Source organism: Triticum aestivum, chromosome 1A (assembly GCF_018294505.1).
Source record: "Triticum aestivum cultivar Chinese Spring chromosome 1A, IWGSC CS RefSeq v2.1, whole genome shotgun sequence".
Lineage (NCBI taxonomy): Eukaryota > Viridiplantae > Streptophyta > Magnoliopsida > Poales > Poaceae > Triticum > Triticum aestivum.
In genome coordinates, this window is record NC_057794.1 from 303,178,302 (window position 1) to 303,203,340 (window position 25,039).

Below are 25,039 nucleotides of genomic sequence, written 5' to 3' on the forward strand. Positions count from 1 at the left end.
CAATCGGGTGCTAAGCTAATGGAATGGGTCATGTCAATCAGATCATTCTCTTAATTATGTGATCCCGTTAATCAAATAACAACTCATTGTTCATGGTTAGGAAACATAACCATCTTTGATTAACGAGCTAGTCAAGTAGAGGCATACTAACTAGTGACACTTTGTTTGTCTATGTATTCACACATGTATTATGTTTCCGGTTAATACAATTCTAGCATGAATAATAAACATTTATCATGATTATAAGGAAATAAATAATAACTTTATTATTGCCTCTAGGGCATATTTCCTTCACCACCAAATCCAAATCAGTGAGAGAGATTTGAGTGTTGGGGAGACTATCATTTGAAGCACAAGAGCAAGGAGTTCATCATCAACATACCGTCTATTACCTTTTGAAGAGTGGTGTCTCCTAGATTGGTTAGGTGTCACTTGGGAGCCTCCGACAAGATTGTGGAGTTAAACCAAGGAGTTTGTACGGGCAAGGAGATCGCCTACTTCGTGAAGATCTACCCTAGTGAGGCAAGTCCTTCATGGGCGATGGCCATTGTGGGATAGACAAGGTTGCTTCTTCGTGCACTCTTCATGGGTGGAGTCCTCCGTGGACTCGCGCAATTGTTACCCTTCGTGGGTTGAAGTCTCAATCAACGTGGATGTATGATAGCACCACCTATCGGAACCACGCCAAAAATCTCCGTGTCTACATTGCGTTTGCTACCTCCAAACTCCTCCCTTTACCTTCATGTGCAATGTTTTACATTCTGCTGCTATACTCTTAGACTTGCATGTGTAGGTTGATTGCTTTACTAGTGCTAAGTTGTTAAAATCTGCCAAGACTTAAAATTGGGAAAAGGATAGATTTTTATTTGGACAAGTAGTCTAATCACCCCTCCTCTAGACATACTTTCGATCCTACAAGTGGTATCAGAGCTTTGGTCTCCATTTGCCTTGATTTCCATAGTGTTTGGTGATCATAGCCTTGGTTTCACAACCTAGGAGAGTATGGCGTCTAGCGAGGGAAATTACCACTGTAGAGTTCCTTACTTTCATGGTACTAATTTTGCTAGTTGGAAGCATAAGATGAAAATGCATATTCTTGGACATAACCCTGCTGTTTGGGCTATTGTGTGTATTGGCTTGCAACGTGAATTCTTTGATGGGAGAGAACCAAACCGTGAAGCTACCGTAGAAGAGTTGAAGATGCTGCAATACAATGCTCAAGCTTGCGATATCCTCTTCAACGGATTGTGCCCCAAAGAATTCAACAAAATCTACCGTCTTGAGAATGCAAAGGAAATTTGGGATACTTTGATTGATATGCACGAAGGTACCGACTCTGTCAAGGAATCCAAATTGGATGTGCTTCAAAGTCAACTTGACAAGTTCAAAATGAAGGATGGTGAAGGTGTCGCCGAAATGTACTCTAGGCTTGCTCTCATCACAAATGAGATTGCCGGCTTAGGAAGTGAAGAAATGATCGATAGATTCATCATCAAGAAGATCCTAAGAGCCTTGGATGGAAAATATGATACCGTGTGTACATTGATTCAAATGATGCCCAATTACAAAGATCTCAAGCCAACGGAAGTCATTGGAAGAATTGTTGCTCATGAGATGTTACTCAAGGATATGGAAGAGCTTCACAACAAGTCAAGTGGTGCTTACAAAGCCTCATGTGATGCTCCTACATCATGAAGTGAGAAACAAGCCTTCAATGAAGACTTGAGCCTAATGGTGAAGAACTTCAACAAGTTCTACAAGAGTAGAAGCATTGAAAGAAGTTCCTAGTCAAGGTCTTACAATGACAAAAGATCTTCGAGTTGTGAACATAATTGCTACAATTGTGGAAGACCCGGACACTACTCCAATGAGTGTACAGCTCCCTACAAAAGAAGAGAAGATTCACCCAAAAGGAGAAGTAGAAGAGAAGAATCACCACCTAGAGAGAGAAGGAGTAGAGATGACTGTTATGAAGGAAGAACATCACAGAGAAGCAAGGATTCGGAAGGGAAGGATAAACCATCAAGGAGCTACACAAAATGAAGACATCAAGCTCATGTTGGTGAATGGGTATCCGGCTCCGACTCCGACAATCATTCTAACTCCGAATATACACAAGATGAAGGTGTTTCCAGTCTAGCACTTGTGTCAACCAACTCCTACGACATATTTGACTCACCAAATGAAGGAATTGGAAGATGCTTCATGGCTAAAGGCCCAAAGGTATCACACCCCGAGTATGTTGACTTCAATAGTAATGAAGATGGTTTGCTAGGAGATGATGATTTACTTGTTGACAACTCTAGTTATGAAAACTATGATGAACTTTCTATTAATCATGCTAATCAAGATAAAACGAATGACGATGATAAGAAGGATATTGAGCGTCTGACTAAAGAACTAAACATTCTTAAGTTACCTCATGAAACTACCTTGGAAGATCATCAAGAGCTTTTAAAGACTCATGAAAAGTTACGCTTTGAAAAGCTCAACCTTGAGCAAGAGCATGGGTTCTTAAAGGCAATCAATGATGATCTTCGCAAGAAAACTTCTTCTTACATTGCCAAGCATTTACTCTTGTCTACTTACATGCCACAAGTAAAATCTATCAACAAAAGTAAGAAAGATTCTTCATCTAGTAGTAACAATAATCATGCTAAATCCAATGTTTTTGCTTCTAGTAGTTCTCTTGATTCCACTAATGATTCTATTATCCAAGTTACACTTGAGCAAGAAAATATCTTACTGAAGGGAATTATAGACAAAGGTGTCTAGAAGAGTCTTGCCGGAGTAAGCAATTTGAGGAAATTGTACGCAAGCAAGGAAGACACCGAGAGAATCAAGGAATTGGTTTTGAACGAAAGTTCAATGCCAATGGAGTTGAGTGGGAAGAAGACCAATACCCCAAGAAGAAGTTTGTTCCTCAACAAGAGAAGTATGATCCTACTTCTTTCCAAGGGACACAAGCTCAAGATGATATTCCACCACAAGACCACAAGCTAAAAGGGAAGGACAAACTTCAAGAGGAGATTGACGCATTTGAAGAAGCTCCCAAGGCCTTGGTCAAGTGGGTTCCCAAGACTACATCAAGTTCTACTACACCAAGTACGACTACAACTCCAAGGATTCCCATCAAGATGATGTGGATCCTGAAGAAGAAGAACTAGAGAGTTCTTGAGGGTAACTCCTCCAACACACTTCACTCATATCTTTTGGCAAGAACATTTGCAAACAACTTCCACATCTTGCACTAGTTCTAGGAGTCACAAACCCTCTTGTTGGTAAGACAAGGGACAAGGTAACCTAATTCTTTCATGGACATCATCTTGTGTGTACATCACTCTATGTCTATGGATATCCTTGTTTGTTCCTTGTGGGACTAACCCGTGTAGGTATTGAAAGTGCAACTCACTCCAATGGAATGCTCCGAATGATCTACATCAACATTACGCACCTACATCATCAACACCTACATGAAGTCATCATCGACAAAACCCAAGGTTAGTTCATCCCTCTTAGGGGGGATATCACATCTAGGGGGAGCTTTACTCTAATCAATTGAGCTAAATCAACTCTAAAGGTGTGAGCACAACAATGCTTTATATAAAAGTGGCAACCCCACTTTGCTTAAACGATGAGTATGACCTACGATCAAATGATCTCATTTGACTCCTCAGTCAATATACTCATATATAGATGACCTAGTCATCGCCAATTGCTTGATATATGCTAGAGTGTTTGTGCATGCTTTATCACATATTTCATTTCCCATTTTATTGTGTGAGCATGTTGGTTGCATATTTTACTCATTCGAGGACATCCACTTGTTGTTTTGATTGTTTGGCATTTTATCTTTTGCCAAGTAGATGGACAAGAATGCCTAAGAACACCCTCTAGCTATCTATGCTTTTCTCGTCTCAAACTCTATTCATGCTACATCACAAAGTTTCATCAAGTCAGATTCGAACCACTCCGTGTGAGGAGCACCCGGAATCCCCGATTCGTCATAGACTTAAACTTCCAAAACCTCTTTGTGCATTTTGGCATGACCAATTCATCCATTTCGGTCACACCGAGTTCACTAAGTTGACCTAGGTTTTCAATCTCGATGCAACCGATTTGAACTTTTCGGTCACACCGAGTTGTAGTAACCGCTTACAATTCTGCATCTCGGTGCCACCGAGTTGTTCCACTCGGTCACACCGACAGGGTCAGCATATATAAACCCACGAGTGAGAATTTGGAAATTTCTTCAAACCTCCTCAGCCTGCACGCATCCTACTCTGCCTCCTCAGGGCTTCGGATCGTCTCCTCACCGCCAGCGACCTCCCGCCGCTGGTTTCTGCTACCTCTTGAGCACTGTGTTGGTTTTCCCTTGAAGAGGAAAGGGTGATGCAGCAAAGTAGCATAAGTATTTCCCTTAGTTTTTTAGAACCAAGGTATCAATCCAATAGGAGACTACACGCAAGTTGCCTCGCACCTACACAAACAAATAAGAACCTGGCAACCAACACGATAAAGGGATTGTCAATCCCTTCACTGCCACTTGCAAAAGTGAGATCTGATAGAGATAATAAGATAAATATTTTTGGTATTTTTATGATATAGATTGAAAGTAAAGATTGCAAAGTAAAATAGATTGGAAACTTATATGTTGGAAAATAGACCCGGGGGCCATAGGTTTCACAAGTGGCTTCTCTCAAAATAGCATAAGTATTATGGTGGGTAAACAAATTACTGTCGAGCAATTGATAGAAAAGTGCATAATTATGAGAATATCTAGGCATGATCATGTATATAAGCATCACGTCCGCGACAAGTAGACCGAAACGATTCTGCATCTACTACTATTACTCCACACATCGACCGCTATCCAGCATGCATCTAGAGTATTAAGTTCATAAGAACATAGTAACGCATTAGGCAAGATGACATGACGTAGAGGGATAAACTCAAGCAATACGATAAAAAACCCATCTTTTTATCCTCGATGGCAACAATACAATACGTGCCTTGCTGCCCCTGTTGTCACTAGGAAAGGACACCGCAAGATTGAACCCAAAGCTAAGCACTTCTCCCATTGCAAGAAAGATCAATCTAGTAGGCCAAACCAAACTGATAATTCAAAGAGACTTGCAAAGATAACAAATCAAACATAAAAGAATTCAGAGAAGAACCAAATATTGTTCATAGATAATCTTGATCATAAACCCACAATTCATCGGATCTTGACAAACACACCGCACAAAGAATTACATCGAATAGATCTCTAAGAGAATCGAAGAGAACTTTGTATTGAGATCCAAAGAGAGAGAAGAAGCCATCTAAGCTAATAACTATGGACCCGAAGGTGTGTGGTAAACTACTCACACATCATCGGAGAGGCTATGGTGTCGATGTAGAAGCCCTCCATGATCGATCCCCCCTCCGGCGGAGCTTCAGAAAAGGCCCCAAGATGGGATCTCTTGGGTACAGAAGGTTGCGGCGGTGGAAATAGGGGTTCATGGTGCTCTCAGATGTTTTCGGGGTATATGAGTATATATAGGCGAAAGAAGTCGGCCAGGGGAGTCACGAGGGTGGGGGCGCGCCTGCCCCCCTGGGCGCACCTCCCTGCCTCGTGGCCTCCTCGATGCTTCCTTGACATCCACTCCAATTCTCCTGGATTGTGTTTGTTCCAAAAATCACTCTCCCGAAGGTTTCATTCCGTTTGGATTCCGTTTGATATTCCTTTTCTGCGAAACTATGAAATAGGCAAAAAAACAACAATTTGCACTGGGCCTTTGGTTAGTAGGTTAGTCCCAAAAATAATATAAAAGTGTATAATAAAGCCCATTAAACATCCAAAACATATAATATAATAGCATGGAACAATAAAAAAATATTATAGATACATTGGAGACATATCAAGCATCCCCAAGCTTAATTCCTACTCGTCCTCGAGTAGGTAAATTATAAAAACAGAATTTTTGATGTGGAATATTACCTAGCATAATTTTCTATGTAATTTTCTTTATTGTGGCATGAATGTTCAGATCCGAAAGATTCAAGACAAAAGTTTAATATTGACATAAAAATAATAATACTTCAAGCATACTAGCAAAATAATCATGTCTTCTCAAAATAACATGGCCAAAGAAATTTATCCCTACAAAATCATATAGTCTGGCTATGCTCTATCTTCACCACAGAAAGTATTTAAATCATGCACAACCCCGATGACAAGCCAAGCAATTGTTTCATACTTTTGATGTTCTCAAACTTTTTCAATCTTCACGCAATATATGAGCGTGAGCCATGGACATAGCACTATAGGTGGAATAGAATGGTGGTTGTGGAGAAGACAAAAAGGAGAAGATAGTCTCACATCAACTAGGCATATCAACGGGCTATGGAGATGCCCATCAATAGATATCAATGTGAGTGAGTAGGGATTGCCATGCAACGGAAGCACTAGAACTATAAGTGTATGAAAGCTCAAAAAGAAATTAAGTGGGTGTGCATCCAACTCGCTTGCTCATGAAGACCTAGGGCATTTTGAGGAAGCCCATCATTGGAATATACAATACAAGTTCTATAATGTAAAATTCCCACTAGCATATGAAAGTGACAACATAGGAGACTCTCTATCATGAAGATCACGGTGATACTTTGAAGCACAAGTGTGGTAAAAGGATAGTAACATTTTCCCTTCTCTCTTTTTCTCTCATTTTTTACTTGAGCCTTTCTCTCTCTTTTTATGGCCTTCTATTTTTTTGTCCGGAGTCTCATCCTGACTTGTGGGGGAATCATAGTCTCCATCATCCTTTTCTCACTTGGGACAATGCTCTAATAATGATGATCATCACACTTTTATTTATTTACAACTCAAAAATTACAACTCGATACTAGAACAAAATAAGACTCTATGTGAATGCCTCCGGCGGTGTACCGACATGTGCAATGAATCAAGAGTGACATGTATGAAAGAATTATAAAGGTGGCTTTGCCTCAAATACGATGTCAACTACATGATCATGCAAGGTAATATGACAATGATGAAACGTGTCATAACAAACGGAATGGTGGTAGGTTGCATGGCAATATATGTCGTAATGGCTATGGAATGCCATAATACGTAGGTATTGTGGCTGTTTCGAGGAAAGTATATGGTGGGTTTATGGTGCCAGCGAAAGTTGCGCGGTACTGGAGAGGCTAGTAATGGTGGAAGGGTGAGAGTGCGTATAATCCATGGACTCAACATTAGTCATAAAGAACTCATAGACTTATTGCAAAAATGTATTAGTTACTGAAACAAAGTACTACGCGCATGCTCCTAGGGGGATAGATTGGTAGGAAAAGACCATCGCTCGTCCCCGACCGCCACTCATAAGGAAGACAATCAATAAATAAATCATGCTCCGACTTCATCACATAACGGTTCATCATACGTGCATGCTATGGGAATCACAAACTTTAACACAAGTATTTCTCAAATTCACAAATACTCAAGTAGCATGACTCTAATATCACCATCTTCATATCTCAAAACAATCATCAAGTAGCAAACTTCTCATAGTATTCAATGCACTTTTTATGATAGTTTTTATTATACCCATCTTGGATGGCTATTATATTAGGACTAATTTTCTAGCCAAAGCAAATTACCATGCTATTCTAAAGGACTCTCAAAATAATATAAGTTAAGCATGATAGATCAATAATTTCTATAAAATAAAACCACCACCGTGCTCTTAAAGATATAAGTGAAGCACCAAAGCAAAATTTTCTAGCTCAAAAGATATAAGTGAAGCATATAGAGTATTCTAATAAATTCCGATTCATGTGTGTCTCTCCCAAAAGGTGTGTACTGCAAGGATGATTGTGGAAAACTAGAAATCAAAGACTCAAATCATAAAAGATTCTCCAAGCAAAACACATATCATGTGGTGAATAAAAATATAGCAGCAAGTAAAGTTACCGATGGACGGAGATGAAAGAGGGGATGCCTTCTGGGGCATCCCCAAGCTTAGGCTTTTGGTTGTCCTTGAATTTTACCTTGGGGTGCCTTGGGCATCCCCAAGCTTAGGCTCTTGCCACTCCTTATTCCATAATCCATCAAATCTTTACCCCAAAACTTGAAAACTTCTCAACACAAAACTCAACAGAAAATATCATGACCTCCGTTAGTATAAGAAAACAAACCACCACTTTAATGTACTGTAATGAAATAATTCTTTATTTATATTGGTGTTAAACCTACTGTATTCCAACTTCTCTATGGTTCATACCCCCCGATACTAGCCATAGATTCATCAAAATAAGCAAACAACACACGAAAACAGAATCTGTCAAAAACAGAACAGTCTATAGTAATCTGTAGGTTTCGAATACTTATGTAACCCCAAAATTTCTGAAATAAATTGGTGGACGTGAGGAATTTTTCTATTAATCATCTGCAAAAAGAACCAACCTAATCTCACTCTCTAGTAAAAAAATGGCAGCAAATCTCGTGAGCGCTAAAGTTTCTGTTTTTTACAGCAAGATCACAAAAACTACCCCCCAAGTCTTGCCAAAGGTTCTACTTGGCACAAACACTAATTAAAAGCATAAAACCACATCTAAACAGAAGCTAGATGAATTATTTATTTCTAAACAGAACCAAAAAGCAAGAAACAAAAATAAAATTGGGTTGCCTCCCAACAAGCGCTATCGTTTAACGCCCCTAGCTAGGCATAAAAACAAGAATAGATCTAGGTATTATCATCTTTGGTTTTTAAGTTTTTAGCGGAGTCATGCTCGAATCCGGGAGGTTTTTTACGTTTCCCTTCATATTTGGAAATTTCTAGGTCTAAAGATTCCAACCGCTTATTGCAAAGGGTAATTAACATATTCATGCGGTTAAGGTTTCCGCTAACACTCTTAAGAGGTTCAAGAGACTTTTGTAAAATTTTCGTTACTTCGGAAATCTTCTCAAAAACTTGTGTCTCTTCCTGGATATGATGTGGCCCCTTTTGTTGAGGTAGTGTTCCCACTATTCCCTCTATGATTTCTTGTGCAAAACTGGGATCAATATCAATAAAATTTCCTTTGGCAACGCAATCCAAGAGTTGTCTATGGGACATACTTAGTACAACATAAAGATTGTGAAGTGAGATTCTAAAATTCACCTCTAAGGTGCAATTACGATAAGATTCCATCATCCTGAACCAAGCTTCTTTCAAATTGAGAACTTCATGATCGGTAGTACTAACAATGATAGAAGGACTAGCCATGATAGCAAAAACCAAAGACCTAACACACAGACACACAAGAAGCAAGCAAAAAGAGACGAACGAAAAAGAGGGCAAATGGAAAAGAGGGTGAATAAAACGGCAAGGGTGAAGTGGAGGAGAGGAAAATGAGAGGCAAATGGCAAATAATATAATGCGAGGGATAAGAGTTTGTGACGGGTACTTGGTATGTCTTGAGTTGACTTGACTTGGCGTAGATCTCCCTGGCAACGGCGCCAGAAATCCTTCTTGCTACCTCTTGAGCATTGCGTTGGTTTTTCCTTGAAGAGGAAAGGGTGATGCAGCAAAGCAGCATAAGTATTTCCCTCAGTTTTTGAGAACCAACGTATCAATCCAGTAGGAGACTACACGCAAGTCGCCTCGCACCTACACAAACAAATAAGAACATGGCAACCAACGCGATAAAGGGGTTGTCAATCCCTTCACGGCCACTTGCAAAAGTGAGATCTGATAGCGATAATAAGATAAATATTTTTGGTATTTTTATGATATAGATTGAAAGTAAAGATTGCAAAGTAAAATAGATTGGAAACTTATATGATGGAAAATAAACCCGGGGGCCATAGGTTTCACTAGTGGCTTCTCTCAAAATAGCATAAGTATTACGGTGGGTAAACAAATTACTGTAGAGCAACTGATAGAAAAGTGCATAATTATAAGAATATCTAGGCATGATCATGTATATAGGCATCATGTCCGTGACAAGTAGACCGAAATGATTCTGCATCTACTACTATTACTCCACACATCGATCGCTATCCAGCATGCATCTAGAGTATTAAGTTCATAAGAACATAGTAACGCATTAGGCAAGATGACATGATGTAGAGGGATAAACTCAAGCAATATGATATAAACCCCATCTTTTTATCCTCGATGGCAACAATACTACGTGCCTTGCTGCCCCTGCTGTCACTAGGAAAGGACACCGCAAGATTGAACCCAAAGCTAAGCACTTCTACCATTGCAAGAAATATCAATCTAGTAGGCCAAACCAAACTGATAAAAATTCAAAGAGACTTGCAAAGATAACAAATCATACATAAAAGAATTTAGAGAAGAACCAAATATTGTTCATGGATAATCTTGATCATAAACCCACAATTCATCGGATCTCGACAAACACACCGCAAAAAGAAGTACATCGAATAGATCTCCAAGAGAATCAAGGAGAACTTTGTATTCAGATCCAAAGAGACAGAATAAGCCATCTAGCTAATAACTATGGACCCGAAGGTCTGTGGTAAACTACTCACACATCATCGGAGAGGCTATGGTGTTGATGTAGAAGCCCTCCGTGATCGATTCCCCCTTCGGCAGAGCTCCCAAAAAGGCCCCAAGATGGGATCTCTTGGGTACAGAAGCTTGCGGCAGTGGAAATAGGGTTTCATGGTGCTCTCGAATGTTTTCGGGGTATATGAGTATATATAGGCGAAAGAAGTCGGTTAGGGGAGCCACAAGGGGCCCACGAGGGTGGGGGCGCGCTTGCCCCCCTAGGCACGCCTCCCTGCCTCGTGGCCTACTCGATGCTTCCTTGATGTCCACTCCAAGTCTACTGGATTGCGTTTGTTCCAAAAATCACTCTCCCGAAGGTTTCAATCTGGTTGGATTCCGTTTGATATTCCTTTTCTACGAAACACTGAAATAGGCAAAAAAACAGCAATTTGCACTGGGCCTTTGGTTAGTAGGTTAGTCCCAAAAATAATATAAAACTGTAAAATAAATCCCATTAAACATCCAAAATAGATAGTATAATAGCATGGAACAATCAAAAATTATAGATACGTTAGAGACATATCAGTTTCCGTAGCCGTCAACGGAATTTTGCTCCGCCGTTGTCACCATAGCGAACTCCCACCGAACTAGGGTATGGGTTTGACTCTTTGTGCTATTTCCTTACTCCGATTCATAGCACATTGCTTTGCCATGATCTTTACCACATGTGAAAACAATCTATCCAGAGAAAACATCCTTTAGGTTAAGTTTGATTTGAAAATTTAGGGTTAGATTTCCGCCGAACTCATCTCGGACCGACCGAGTTGTAGAAATCGGTCTCACTGATTTGGCTTAGGCCATTGCACATGCGTTTTCGGTCTGATCGAAAATTGCAAATCAGTGTGACCGAGTTTGATTCTCTGTGAAACCCTAGCAGTCTCGGGGCCACCGAACTATGACTCGGTCTGACCGAGTTCACTAGTTTCGGTTCCAAAAATTGCTTCGGTATCACCGAGTTTAACAAATCGGTAGCTCCGAAATGCTTTCTGTGGAGAACTAAAACTAAGTTTTTGAGTCATCTGTTTTGCAAAAAGTCTGCATGATGCTCATCCACTCTACCTTATCTACATCTAGCACAGGGTTTGCTGTCGGTTTGCTTGCCAGAATGTCAGACCAGAGTGATAGTCATAATAGGTCAGAAGAGCAAGTGCAATTGAGTGAGGGCACTAGTCCCTCAAGTACCTCAGATGATGGCAGCAGGAGAACTCCCAGCAATTTGCCAAAGGCAGCCACCAGGTCAAGGAAGAAGAAAACCTCAGATTCTGAAGATGAGGACTATATGGCCACTGAGGAGGAAGTCAGCTCCAAGAACAAGGTGTTGAAGAAAGAGTATGGCATCGCTGCAACAACTAAGCTAGGGTTGAACAAGAAGGCACCAACAAAAAGGATTCCTATGTCTAAGGCCAGAGCCTCCACTCAAGAAACTATGGAATTAACTCTTGAACCCAAAAAGGCTGGAGATGGGAAGAAGAGGAAGGAATGGGTCAAGAAGACCACTGCCAGAGTCCTTGGGAGATCCTCCATGTTTAAAGATCCAGTAGAAGAAGAGGAAGAGGAAGAGGATGCTGCACCAGCACCCAAGTCACAAAAGCTTATGGGAGATGCTATCAACTCAGGGGCTACTGCTTCAAAGCCCAAAACTGCTCCCAAAGCAACAGCTCAAGCTCAAAAGCCTTCTAAGCCCAAGAGAAGCACCAGAAACATTCATGCGGAAGAAAAGAACAAGGCCCGAGTGCTTGAAGTTGAAGAAGATGATGATGAAGCCCTTGTTCTAAGAAAACTGAAACCCAAGATTCGAGACCACAATGATGCTCATCCTATGGCTGAGGACATGCATATCAGGAAGAATTCATGACTGAGATTGTGGAGACAGTCTGCTCCCTATGCTATGAGGAGGAGAACTATTGTTGACTATAGGTTCCACACAAAAGAACAACAAGACTTCTATCAGACTATTCTGCTTGACAAGAAGCCAATTGTCTGTGACATGAGATGGGTTGATTGGGAATACATCAAATAAAATGAAGATCACTTCCCAGGTGTACAAGACAGCTTAAATGCTTGTGGAGTTGATGAGTTTGTGGGTCAAAAGTTGACCAAATGGAATGATGAGCTAGTTATGCAATTTTACTCCACTGCTCATTTCTATCTAGATGGAAGGATAGTATGGATGTCTGAAGGTGCGAGGTACCAATCAACTGTTGAAGAATGGGCAAAGTTGATCAATGCCCGAGAGGAACATGATGATTATTTGGATGTGTATGCCAAGAAGAAGAAAGACCACAACTCTATGGCAAACATGTACAAAGAGATCCCTGATAAAGCTTTGGAGACACACAAGCTTGGATCTGTACACAATTTGTTGTCTAGTCTACCTACTATCAACACTATCTTAAGGCATACTTTGCTACCCAAGTCTGGAGATCACAAGATGATTAGAGGACATTCCATCAACTTGCTGCAAATATTTGATGCGCCTAAAAAATTCAAGGTCATGAGTTTGATTGTAGAACCAATCAAGAGGACAGCTGTTGACCAGAAGAGATCATGTGGGTATGCTCCACATATTCAGGGGCTCATCAACTCCAGGATGGGCACATGCACTTACTTGTTGGACAAGGAGCATCTACCTCTGTACCCTGAATTTGAAGACAACACAGTTGTGATGAATGAGGATGAACCTTCATCAGCACAAGCACAAGAGAAGAGAACTAAAGCAAAGGCAGAGAAAGCTGCAAGGATGCCAAGTGTAAAGGAAGCATCTCAGGTGTTCCTGAAGATCAAGCAAGATCAGCTAGCATATCTGATCCAATCTACATTGAGGATTGAGAAGGGCTTGGCCACCCTGACTCGGAATCAGGAGAGCTTGGAGGGGATCATTGAGACAAAATTTTATGATCTTGATCTAAAGGTTACTGAGATATAGACTGCAGTTGAGCAGCTCCAGGAGGAAGCTGAGGAGAGGAGAGGGAAGGCAACTATGGATGCGTTACAGCGAGTGCCTAGGAGTCAGAGGTCTACTGCAGTGCCAGTACCAGATTCTAGAGCTACATCGTCAGCACCAGCAGCTACAGCTTCACTGCTACCTCCAGCACCCACTCCACCAGCTCCAACTACATCAAATGCCTTAGTCCTTGGAGTTCTCTCTACACCACTTCCCAAAGACCGAGCCCGAGAGACGCATAGCACTATGCATTTTCAATCTTTTTGGTAACTTGTTGCCAAAGGGGGAGAAATGTATAGATCATAGGCTTTGAGAGAGTGTGTTTTGCTTCTTTGTCTCTCTTGCTTTTGGTTGAACTTTATTGTGTGTTTGGTTGATACTCTATGTCTGTGTGAGATACTTGTTTGATCATGTGTTTGATCATGTGTTTGATCATATGCTACTTTAATGCTTGCCTGGATGATATTATCTCTTATATCCCATATATGATCATTCACTTTGCTTGGTGATGAGTGCATGCTTTTAATTTCTATCATTTTGAGCTCTCCACCAAGATGTATGTGACATGGAAGAGTAACCCATGATCCTAATCGATTGTGCATTTGCATTCAAAAGCAAATTTTAAATAATACACAAATTTAGGGGAGCTCTTGCTTATCACATACTTCTCAAAGCGACGATGTATTTCAATCTTATTATTATTTGTCGAAGCTTTAATCTATATGTTTTCATCAATTACCAAAAAGGGGGAGATTCAAAGTGCAACTATCCCTGGGTGGTGTTGGTAATTCTTAACAACATATAGCTCATTGAGCTAATGCTATTTGAAGATAAATATTTTAGGAAAGCTCAATGATTGGCATGGCATGGATTAGGAATGTGGACCCCTCAAAATGCTAAGGACAAAAGATTGGCTCAAGCTCTAAAGCTCAAGACTCTACATTTTACTTTTAGTGATCCAAGATCACATTGAGTCCATAGGAAAAGCCAATACTATTAAAAGGGGATGAGGTGTTGCTTAACGGGTTGTGTCATGGTTTTGTCACGGCAGATGTCCTCGTGAAAGGACTTAGTCGTGGAGCCATCGTGATGGGTTAGCTTAAAGGGGTTAAAGCGGACAAGGGACACAAGGAATTATACTGGTTTGGCCCCTTATGATGAAGGTAAAAGCCTACTCCAGTTGTGATGGAATTGCTAGGGTTTCGATGACCAGGGAGCGAATTCGCTTTGCCTGGCTCTCCAGTTATTGTTTGTTGTCCCTAAACCTCCGCCGGGTCGTCCCTTTATATACACAGGTTAATGCCCCGCGGTTTACGGAATCCCGAGGCCGGCTCATACACGTGCCCGGCTCTATTTCTACTTTTCCTTGCCTTACAACATAAGTTATATATCATATGGCGGTTTATGTCTACGGGCCCTAATCCGCCTTCGGGCCCTGGGCCTTCATGTTAGATCTCCTCTGTAAAGCGCCATACTTCTTGTCTTCATGGGTTTCAAACATGACTAACTCACTGTGGGCATAACCCGACACCTCATGGCCGGTTTATATTCAATAGTAATATCCCCAACGTTAGGCCCCAGATTGATTTGAACTTGTTCATGTCAATCTTCAACACTTAGAAAATTCCTTCTTCAGCACCTTCGCATAAATTTTGTAAATCGCCATGACGTCATCCTCCAAGATTGTAATAAACCGCCATGACTCACCTGTTATTAAAAATAGTATGTCTCACCTTCATTAATGAACCTCCGACAATTGAGGCGACCGCTCTGCCACAGATCCAATTTTTTGGGCTCCTTGATTTTCGTGCATGTCACTTATCCCTTCGCCTTATAAATAAGACCGGGGGGTCCTTTTCATTTTTTTCCTCTTGCCTCCTCACTTCTTCTTCCTCGCGCCGACCTGACCCGTACATGTAGCCGCCGTCTTCAAGCTCCCCCCTCATCTTCACCTCTGGCCGCTGCATCAACCTGAACGTTCCAGAAAAATGCGGTGCGCCTCCGCTGCTTCAACAGCTTCGGTAAGTTCCTCTTCCCTTCCTCTGTAGACCCGCTAGGGTTCTTGCGAGTTCGTAGAAGATTCATGGCGTTCTACCCTTGTTCTTCATTAGATCCTATATGACAGACTTCAAACTTGATGTTCCTTTGTGCTGTAGCAATGACAGTCCTTATTTTGCCTATCAAACCATGCCTTTTGTGTACAAAAACTCATCTAGGACTTCGCGAACTGCTCAAGCACCAAATTTTAGGTCTAAATCTTTTCCTTTTCCTAATATGCGGTAGATCCAAAATTCCAATGTGAAACTGTGAAACCTGTTTTTCCTCACTTAGTCATTTTTGCTTCAGCTTTGTACTTTCATCGTCTGCGCAGGTGGTTTATCCTTTAAAAAATAATCTGCCATATGCCATTAGTCCCCTGGTAAACCGCCAATTGCTTCACCATTTATAAGAGCATCAACCTCTGGTTTAACAATTTTGCATGCTTGAATACCTTTTTCCTTATCTTGCTATACTTTATGCTTGCCAACCCTAAGTCTTAAACCGGCATCAATATTTTTCTAGCTCTTCCTTCGAAATGGCCAAACAATTTTATACTTGTAACTAGGTCCCTTCCCGGGTTACTGAAGAGCAGCTAGATGGATGCGTCAGAACTGGCGCTTTACCAAAACGAAGCAAAATCCATTGGCGCATTCCCGGTCCAGAAAATCCTCCTACCCCTAAGGACGGCGAGGTAGTGGTATTTGTTGATCACATGAGTCATGGTTTTAAACCGCTCGGATCCAAGTTATTTCATGATGTCCCTGCCAACTTCCAGATCCACCCTCAAGATATTGGACCCAACTCTGTGTGCAATATTTGCGACTATCAAGTGTTTTGTGTGGCCTATCTGCAAGAAGAGCCAACCGTTGAATTGTTCAGGGATTTTTTCCTATTTGAACCGTCATACTGAATTTGTAGACGGGCCCAACACCGAACATGGCGGCGTCTCCATTCAGAAAAACAAGGACGTCAGCTTCCCTCACGCCAAACTTCATAGCCATCCTAAGGATTGGAACCAGACTTGGTTCTACTATAAGGATACTTCCCCTAAAGATGAGAACCCTCTGTCGGGTTATCATGCTCACCGTCTTACCAACACACATCCATTTCCGCAACGTCTGACTGCCAAGGAACGGGCCACATATGCACCACAACTCGCCAAGCTCAGAGCTTTCATGGCTAACGGTTTGACAGGAGTTGACTTTGTTCGTTGCTGATATCTTGGAGTATTTTATCGTTAAGCCGTCACCCCAGTTTAATGTGTGAGTACACAGGGGACTCAAAAGATCCTCAACGACATATTGATATTCAGCTAATAGAGGTTGAAGTTACTGAGTCTGTTCAGAAAATATTAAATGAATTGGAAGCTGTCTGCAGCAGGACTGGGTTAAGTCCCTTCTATGCTTTGAATAAACCGCCACCTGTAAGAATTGCCTCACTCCTGCTTGTACTTGATTTTCTTAACTGTGCAATCTTTTATATCCTCTGTCAATCTTTTAACAGGGTGACGATCCATTTTGGAAGAAGAAAACAAAAGATAAACCGGCCAAGACCCCTCGACCTAAGACCAAGGTTGTCAAGAAACCTGCCAAGAAGAAGGCAGCTGAATCCACCTGGTTGAACCTCGATGATGATCTTGATAATCCGGCCTCAGAGGTAGAACTTGACTCTCTTGGTTCGTTTTTGATACACCTCATTGACAATGATTATTATCAGGATGACGCTGAAGGCATCCAAGCTGATGACGCAGAGGTAATTATCCTTTCCTCCGGTTCAGACCCTCTGCCAACACAAAAAATCCGGAAAGTAAGATTTTCTCACCCCCTAGCTCACTTGGACCCACACTTTCTTTTGAATAAGCAGCAACATGAAGCTCGCCGCACAACCTGGCACAGCGGCCAAGTAGTCACATCAGCCGGTTTACCGAACACTTCGGTTCGGAAACATCGATCTGAGGTCTCACACACTTCCGATACTTCTTATCCCAAGGCGGGTTATTTCTGACAACCTCTTAATCCATCCGATTCAAATTATCAGGGAACGCCTCATTCATCATCTGGCGAGTCAACGGCCACACAGCTCCCTCCTCTTAAGACTGTTCCTGGGTAAACACTTTAAACTTACTCCTTTTAACGCTTTATATTTGCATGTTATACTGACCTTTATATCTTTTTCTTTCAGAGCCAAGGCCAGACCCAGCAAGAAAGCTCGGGTAGATAAACCGTCTGATGACGATGTGGTTACTGAACCGGAAAGAACTCCAGAACTAGAAGGAACAAATGTTGATGCCATGTTTGATGATCCGCCGCCTCAAGATCATGACTTTGTTGTTGAACAAGTAGAAGTTGATGCAACAGGCCATGTTGATAAACTGACAAGCCCGGTCTCCACTGATGATAAATCATCCAGTCCAGCTAAAGCAACTGATAAATCATCACCTCCAGTCAAGGCTGCTGGTGACAAGGAAGATGACATTATGATTACTGGTGTTGGCCACACCACCCCTGGCAATCCTATTGCGTTATCAAAGCATAGTGCCAAGGAAAAACTTTCTGCTATGGACAAAGGCAAGTGGAGCACAGACTTTTCAAGCTACGGCCATCTCAACGCCCAAGAACTTCATTCTGGTTTTTTAAACCATTTGTACACAAACCGCGACTTCGAAGCCGGTTTAGTGAATCTGACGAAGGAACGATATGAGGTAACTACATAACTATTTCTCTCTTATGTCCAATTTCATGTACCAACTCTAGTAGCCCTCAAGGGCCGACTTATGATGTCAATCTTAAACCGGGACTTTGCAATATCTTAACTCTGCATTCTTATCCTCCAAAGGCCGATTGATCCTTTTAAGATGAACCGGTACTTTAACATTGTAATCCTGTAACTTTCGCATGTTTAGTCCCCAAGGGCCGGTTTACCTTTCCAAGCTAAACCGGGACTTTAACCAATGTTACTTTGAGAAAACGTACATTAGCCCCCAAGTGTCAAGAATAATACTTGTAATGTGCTTGGGACTTGTTAAAAAAATTCTCATAATCAAGCAAATAGGCATTAGCCCCCAAGTGCCAAGTGTATAACTTGTTATGTGCTTGGGACTTCCAATATTCACTGCCACCTCATAATATGTCTTTCTCTTATAGGCTGAGCTGAACGAAAAGGAAGCCCAAACCACCGACCTTCAAGAAAATATCAAATCCCAGCAAGCAGAAACCTCCAAAGCCAAAGAGGAACTGAACAGTGCCTTAGCAGCCATGGAGAAGCTGAAGGAAACTTTGAAGAAGGAATGGGCGGATTAGGGCATAGAGAAAACCGCACTGCTAAAGATAGCTGAAGATGCAGAAGCAGTCCTTAAAAGGGTGACTGAAGAGCTGACCGGCTTAAAGAGGCAAATAAATGCCATGACCTTTGCTGTGTTTGGTAAGTATCCCCATCTGAAGTTTTTCAATATACATTATCTCATCAGTTACCGGTTTACTGATGCTTGCAATGACACAGGAACTCGCATTACCCATCTAGGCTCTGACATGCGGATGAAGCTGAAGGCTGCCTATACTCTGATAGAGCAGTTATATTCCGGAGCCCAACGGGCCATTTGCACCGCTGCTCATAACAAACCGCCTCCAACCTTGATAAAGGAAACCATTGAGAAGTTGTCAATGCTGCCTGCCCGGTTGGACCAACTAAAAAGATCAGCTACAAGGTCAGGTGCGCTGACTGCGCTAATCCGGGCTAAGGCATGGATACCAGATCTTGAACCGTCGGATATAGGCAGCGGCTACCCTGGTGTAAAGGAGGACGGTTCAGAGTTTAACAACGACGGTCTTCAAAGGTTGACAAGGGAAATGTGCCCCTTAGCGGGAAAATTGGCTGAGGAAACAGATCTCTCTCACTGTCAGCCGGTTTTATGATGCTGATCATAAAAGATATCTTGAGCCAACACATGATGTAGAGGATCTTATTCCGCCAATCCGTAAGCACACATATGCCCCTGATGTTGACCCCTCCAAACTTATAAGTGATGAAGTTGTGTTCCAAGCCTTAACTAGAATCTATTGGGCAACCATTAACTTCCAGCCACTGGGTAGAGAGGAGGAGGAGGAGGAGGAGGATGCACCAGCGCAAGACGACCCACAACCTTCAAGTCAGCCTGGTGACGAGCCATGATCCGGAGGCCGGTTTAGCCTTCTGCATACTCCCACACTTGCTGAAAACAATTATTCTTTGTGGTCATTAAAGCGCCTTGTAATAGGCTAGTTCAAAATACTTGGTCTGCTATACCATCACGCATATTTATGTTGCGTGATACTGTTAATCCATCCTACTTTAGGATATATTATATTCATAACCCGTAGCGGTGTTATGCAAACTGTTCCTGCATACAAGAAGTTTGAAAGTGTCCTGGCGGTTTACCACTGGACGGGTCATGATGCCCAAATGTATAGCCGGGGTTTATAACCAAGGTTGTACTTTGAAAATAATCAAAGATGAAAGAGATGATACATGTGATATTGAATCACTGTGTTGGTTGACCAACTTTTGTATATTTAGGGCTAAAACCCCAATCTTGGGTATTGATAACTCCTTCCCTGTTTTGTCGGTTTATGATAAAACCGTACCGGGTTATAATAAACACCGGTGTATCCATATACAATGCTAGTGACTTGTACTCGAAACCAGACCGGGTCAATAAACACCAGATTATAACTGATCATGTACTTACAACTTATTGTTGAAAGCCAACCCCGGTCAATAAACGCCGGTTTACCATAAGATATTATAAATCTCACCAAAGGAGAAAAAACTTGGCAAATAAAAACATAAAAAGAATATGCAAGGCTTTTCATGGGCTGCCAGGACCTAAATCGAGGCTTTTCATGGGCTGCCAGGCCACTGAGTTAAACCATTTTTCGAAGCCTTTTAAGATGGACCTCACATTAACCAATCGGCGTTTTAACTTTGACAAGTTCAGGGTCTATGAGATTGACTTGTCAAACGTTTGGCGGGTCATACCAGGATTACCTGGATGGAGTGGCTTACTTAAAAAGGCAGGATAACCCGGGGTTTTAGGTGAATACACTTGGCTTCCAAGTCTGGCTTGATAGCCTATTGCAAGGGTGTAAGCTCTTTGTTCTTTGAGAAGCAAAGAGCCCCCAAGCAAATTTTTGAGTTGTGCTCAGTGGGTGCCTATGTTTGAGTTGTGCTGTTGCAACACTCTCTTTGGCCCCACATAATTCTCTCTTGGCCTTAAGTCGATCAAGAGGTGTAGCTACGGTTCAATTACAACCAAGCCCCAAGTGATTTCCCTAATGGCCTTATGCCAATCAAGAGGTGTAGCTATGGTTCGAATACGACCAAGCCCCCAAGTGATTTCCTTTGAAATATGTGGCCTTATAAGCCGGATCAATGGGAAATAGAACTCCGCTTTATAAACAGAAGCCCCCATGTAACCACACATGATGTAATAAAAACAACAAAGACCCTGCTTTAGCTGAGGCTCCGGTTTATTATATTGGTCATAATATATACATTGTCATAAATATGTACATAAGAAGAGCATGTGGCTCAAGTATAGTAAGGCCGGAGATGAGCTATATTCCACGGCCGTTGGGTCTCCTCCTACGATTTACGTGAGTCTTTGTGCTCTCGCACATCGATAAGGTAGTACGATCCGTTGTGTAGATTTTTGCTGACCACAAAAGGTCATTCCCAAGGTGGGGACAACTTGTGCATATCAGTCTCATCCTGGATGAGACAGAGCACCAGATCACCTTCTTGAAAAGTTCTAGTTTTAACCCGGTGGCTGTGATAACGTCGCAAGTCTTGCTGGTAAATCGCCGAACGAGCCGCTGCAAGATCATGCTCCTCATCTAACAGGCCCAGTGAGTCCTGACGTGCTTTCTCATTATCAGCTTCAACATAAGCCGCCACACGGGGTGAGTCATGACGGATGTCACTAGGGAGAACCGCCTCTGCTCCGTAGACCATGAAGAAAGGTGTGTAACCCGTAGATCTGTTTGGTGTGGTATTGATGCTCCATAACATAGAAGGTAACTCCTCCACCCAACAACCCGGCGTCCGCTTTAAAGGAACCATAAGCCGGAGCTTGATGCCTCTCAAAATCTCTTGATTGGCTCTGTCTGCTTAACCATTAGATTGGGGTGAGCCACTGATGACACGTTAAGCCAGATGTGCTCACGTTGACAAAATGCTTCCATAGCACCTTTGGACAGATTAGTACCATTATCGATTATGATGCTATGTGGAAAACCAAAACAGAATATCACCTTTTTGATGAATTGAACCACTGTAGCTGCATCACACTTACTGACTGGCTCTGCCTCCACCCACTTGGTGAACTTATCAACCGCCACCAAAAGGTGGGTCTTCTTATCCTTGGACCTCTTAAAGGGCCCAACCATATCCAGCCCCCAAGCTGCAAATAGCCAAGTGATTGGAATCATCCTTAATTCTTGATCCGGAACATGAGCGCGGTGTGCAAACTTCTGACAACCATCACACCGCTTTACTAAATCCTCAGCGTCAGCATGAGCCATCAACCAATAGAAGCCGTGCCAAAAGGCCTTAGCTACTAAGGATTTTGAACCAACGTGGTGACCACAATCTCCTTCGTGGATCTCACACAAAATCTCATAGACTTCCTAAGGAGACACACAACGCTGAAATGCCCCTGTTACGCTGCAATGATGCAACTCCCCATTGATAATGGTCATTGACTTGGATCGCCGGATTATCTGCCGGGCCAAAGTTTCATCCTCTAGTAACTCGTCCCGGTTCATATACATCAAGTATGGGACCATCCAATCCGGGATAACATGAAGAGATGCCACTAACTAAGCCTTCGGGTCAGGAACAGCTAAATCCTCCTCTGTAGGTAACTTGACCGACGGATTATGTAGCACATCCAAAAAGACATTGGGCGGCACCGGTTTACGTTGAGAGCCTAAGCGACTTAAAGTGTCCGCCGCTTCATTCTTTTGCCGGTCTATATGGTCAACCTGATAACCCTTGAAATGACCCGCCACTATGTCTACCTCTCGTCGATACGCTGCCATGACTGGATCCTTGGAACCCCAAGTTCCAGACACCTGTTGAGCTACCAGGTCCGAGTCACCAAAGCACTTAACCCGGCTTAAATTCATCTCCTTAGCCATCCGAAGACCATGGAGCAAGGCCTCATATTCAGCTACATTATTAGTGCAAGGGAACATTAAACGGGGAACATAAAAAAACTTATCACCTCGTGGGGAAGTTAATATGACTCCAGCCCCCGAGCCTTCCAATTGTCTGGACACATCAAAATGAATAGTCCAGTAGGTGTTATCTAGCTTTTCCTCCGGTGCCTGCGACTCTGTCCACTCGTTGATGAAATCCACAAGTGCTTGGGACTTGATTGCTGTACGAGGTATATATTTTAACCCGCGAGGCCCAAGCTTAATAGCCCACTTGGCGACCCGGCCAGTTGCTTCCCTGTTTTGGATGATATCCCCCAAGGGGGCAGAACTGACCACCGTGATAGGATGACCCTGAAAATAATGCTTGAGCTTCCGGCTTGCCATGAAAACCCCATACACCAGCTTCTGCCAATGCGGGTACCTCTGCTTGGACTCAATAAGCACCTCACTGATGTAATAAACCGGCTGTTGAACCGGATACTCCTTTCCGGCCTCCTTGCGCTCCACAACAATAGCCACACCCATAGCCCGGGAATTAGCAGCCACATATAGCAACAAGGGCTCTTTATCAACAGGAGCAGCAAGGATAGGCGGTTCAACTAACTGCCGCTTTAAACTCTCAAAGGCTTCATTGGCAGCATCACTCCAGACGAAATGGTCTGTCTTCTTCATCATCTAATACAGAGGATTGCCTTTTCTCCCAAACGGCTGATAAACCGGCTCAATGCTATAATACGACCCGCCAACCGTTGCACATCGTTAATACACGCCGGTTTAGCCAGAGACGTAATAGCTGTGATCTTCTCTGGATTAGCTTCAATGCCCCTGTTAGACACCAGAAAACCCAAGAGCTTGGCAGCCGGTACACCAAAGACACATTTGGCCGGATTAAGCATCATCTTATGAACCCAGAGGTTATCAAAAGTCTCCTTCAAGTCATCTATCAATGTTTCCTCCTTTCTGGACTTCACCACAATATCATCCACATAAGCTTGAACATTGCACCCAATCTGTTTATGTAGACAATTCTGTCCACAACACTGATAAGTCGACTGGGCACTCTTGAGCCCAAAACGCATAGATACATAGCAGAAGGCTCCAAATGGAGTTATGAAAGTTGTTTTCTCCTGGTCCTTAACTGACATTTTGATCTGATGATAACCAGGATAAGCGTCCAGAAAACACAAACGGTCACAACCCGCCGTAGCATCAACGATTTGATCAATACGAGGGAGAGCAAAGGGATCAACTGGACAGGCTTTGTTCAAATCTGTGTAGTCCACACACATACGCCAAGTGTCGTTCTTCTTAAGTACCAGCACCGGATTAGTTAGCCACTCAGGGTGAAATACCTCCACAATAAACCCTGCTGCCAAATCCTGGGCTACCTCCTCACCAATAGCCTTGCACCCCTTTTCATTGAAGCGGCGGAGAAACTGCCTGACTGGTTTAAACTTAGGATCTATATTAAGAGTGTGCTCAGCGAGTTCCCTTGGTACACCTGGCATATCAGAAGGTTTCCATGCAAAGATGTCCCGGTTCTCATGGATGAACTCGATGAGCGCGTCTTCCTATTTCGGATCCAGGTTAGCACTGATGCTGAACTGCCTGGATGAATCGCCAGGAACGAAGTCAACCAACTTAGTCTCCTCGGCCAATTTAAACTTCAAAGCTGGATCATGCTCTATAGTTGGCTTTTTCAGAGAAGTCATATATGCCGGATGAACATTGTCCTTATAGAACTTGAGCTCCTCCATTGCACAAACCGACTCAGCATAAGCCACATCACCTTCCTCACATTCCAAAGCAATCTTCCTGCTCCCATGTACTGTGATTGTCCCTTTATGACCTGGCATCTTAAGCTGTAGATAAACATAACAGGGCCTTGCCATGAACTTAACATAAGCCGACCATCCAAACAGAGCATGATATGGACTCTTGATTTTCACCACTTCAAAAGTCAATGTCTCTGATCTTGAATCATGATCATCTCCAAAAGCAACCTCTAGAGCTATCTTGCCAACTGGGTACGCCGATTTACCAGGCACCACACCATGAAAAACGGTGTTTGATGGTTTAAGATTTTTATCTGTGAACCCCATGCGATGGAAGGTTTCATAGTAAAGGATATTAATACTGCTCCCTCCATCCATGAGCACCTTGGTGAACTTATACCCCCCAACCTGAGGTGCCACCACTAAGGCCAGATGACCCGGATTATCAACCCGGGGTGGATGATCCTGTCGACTCCACAAAATGGGCTGTTCAGACCAGTGCAAATTACGGGGCACTACCGGTTCAATGGAGTTTACTGC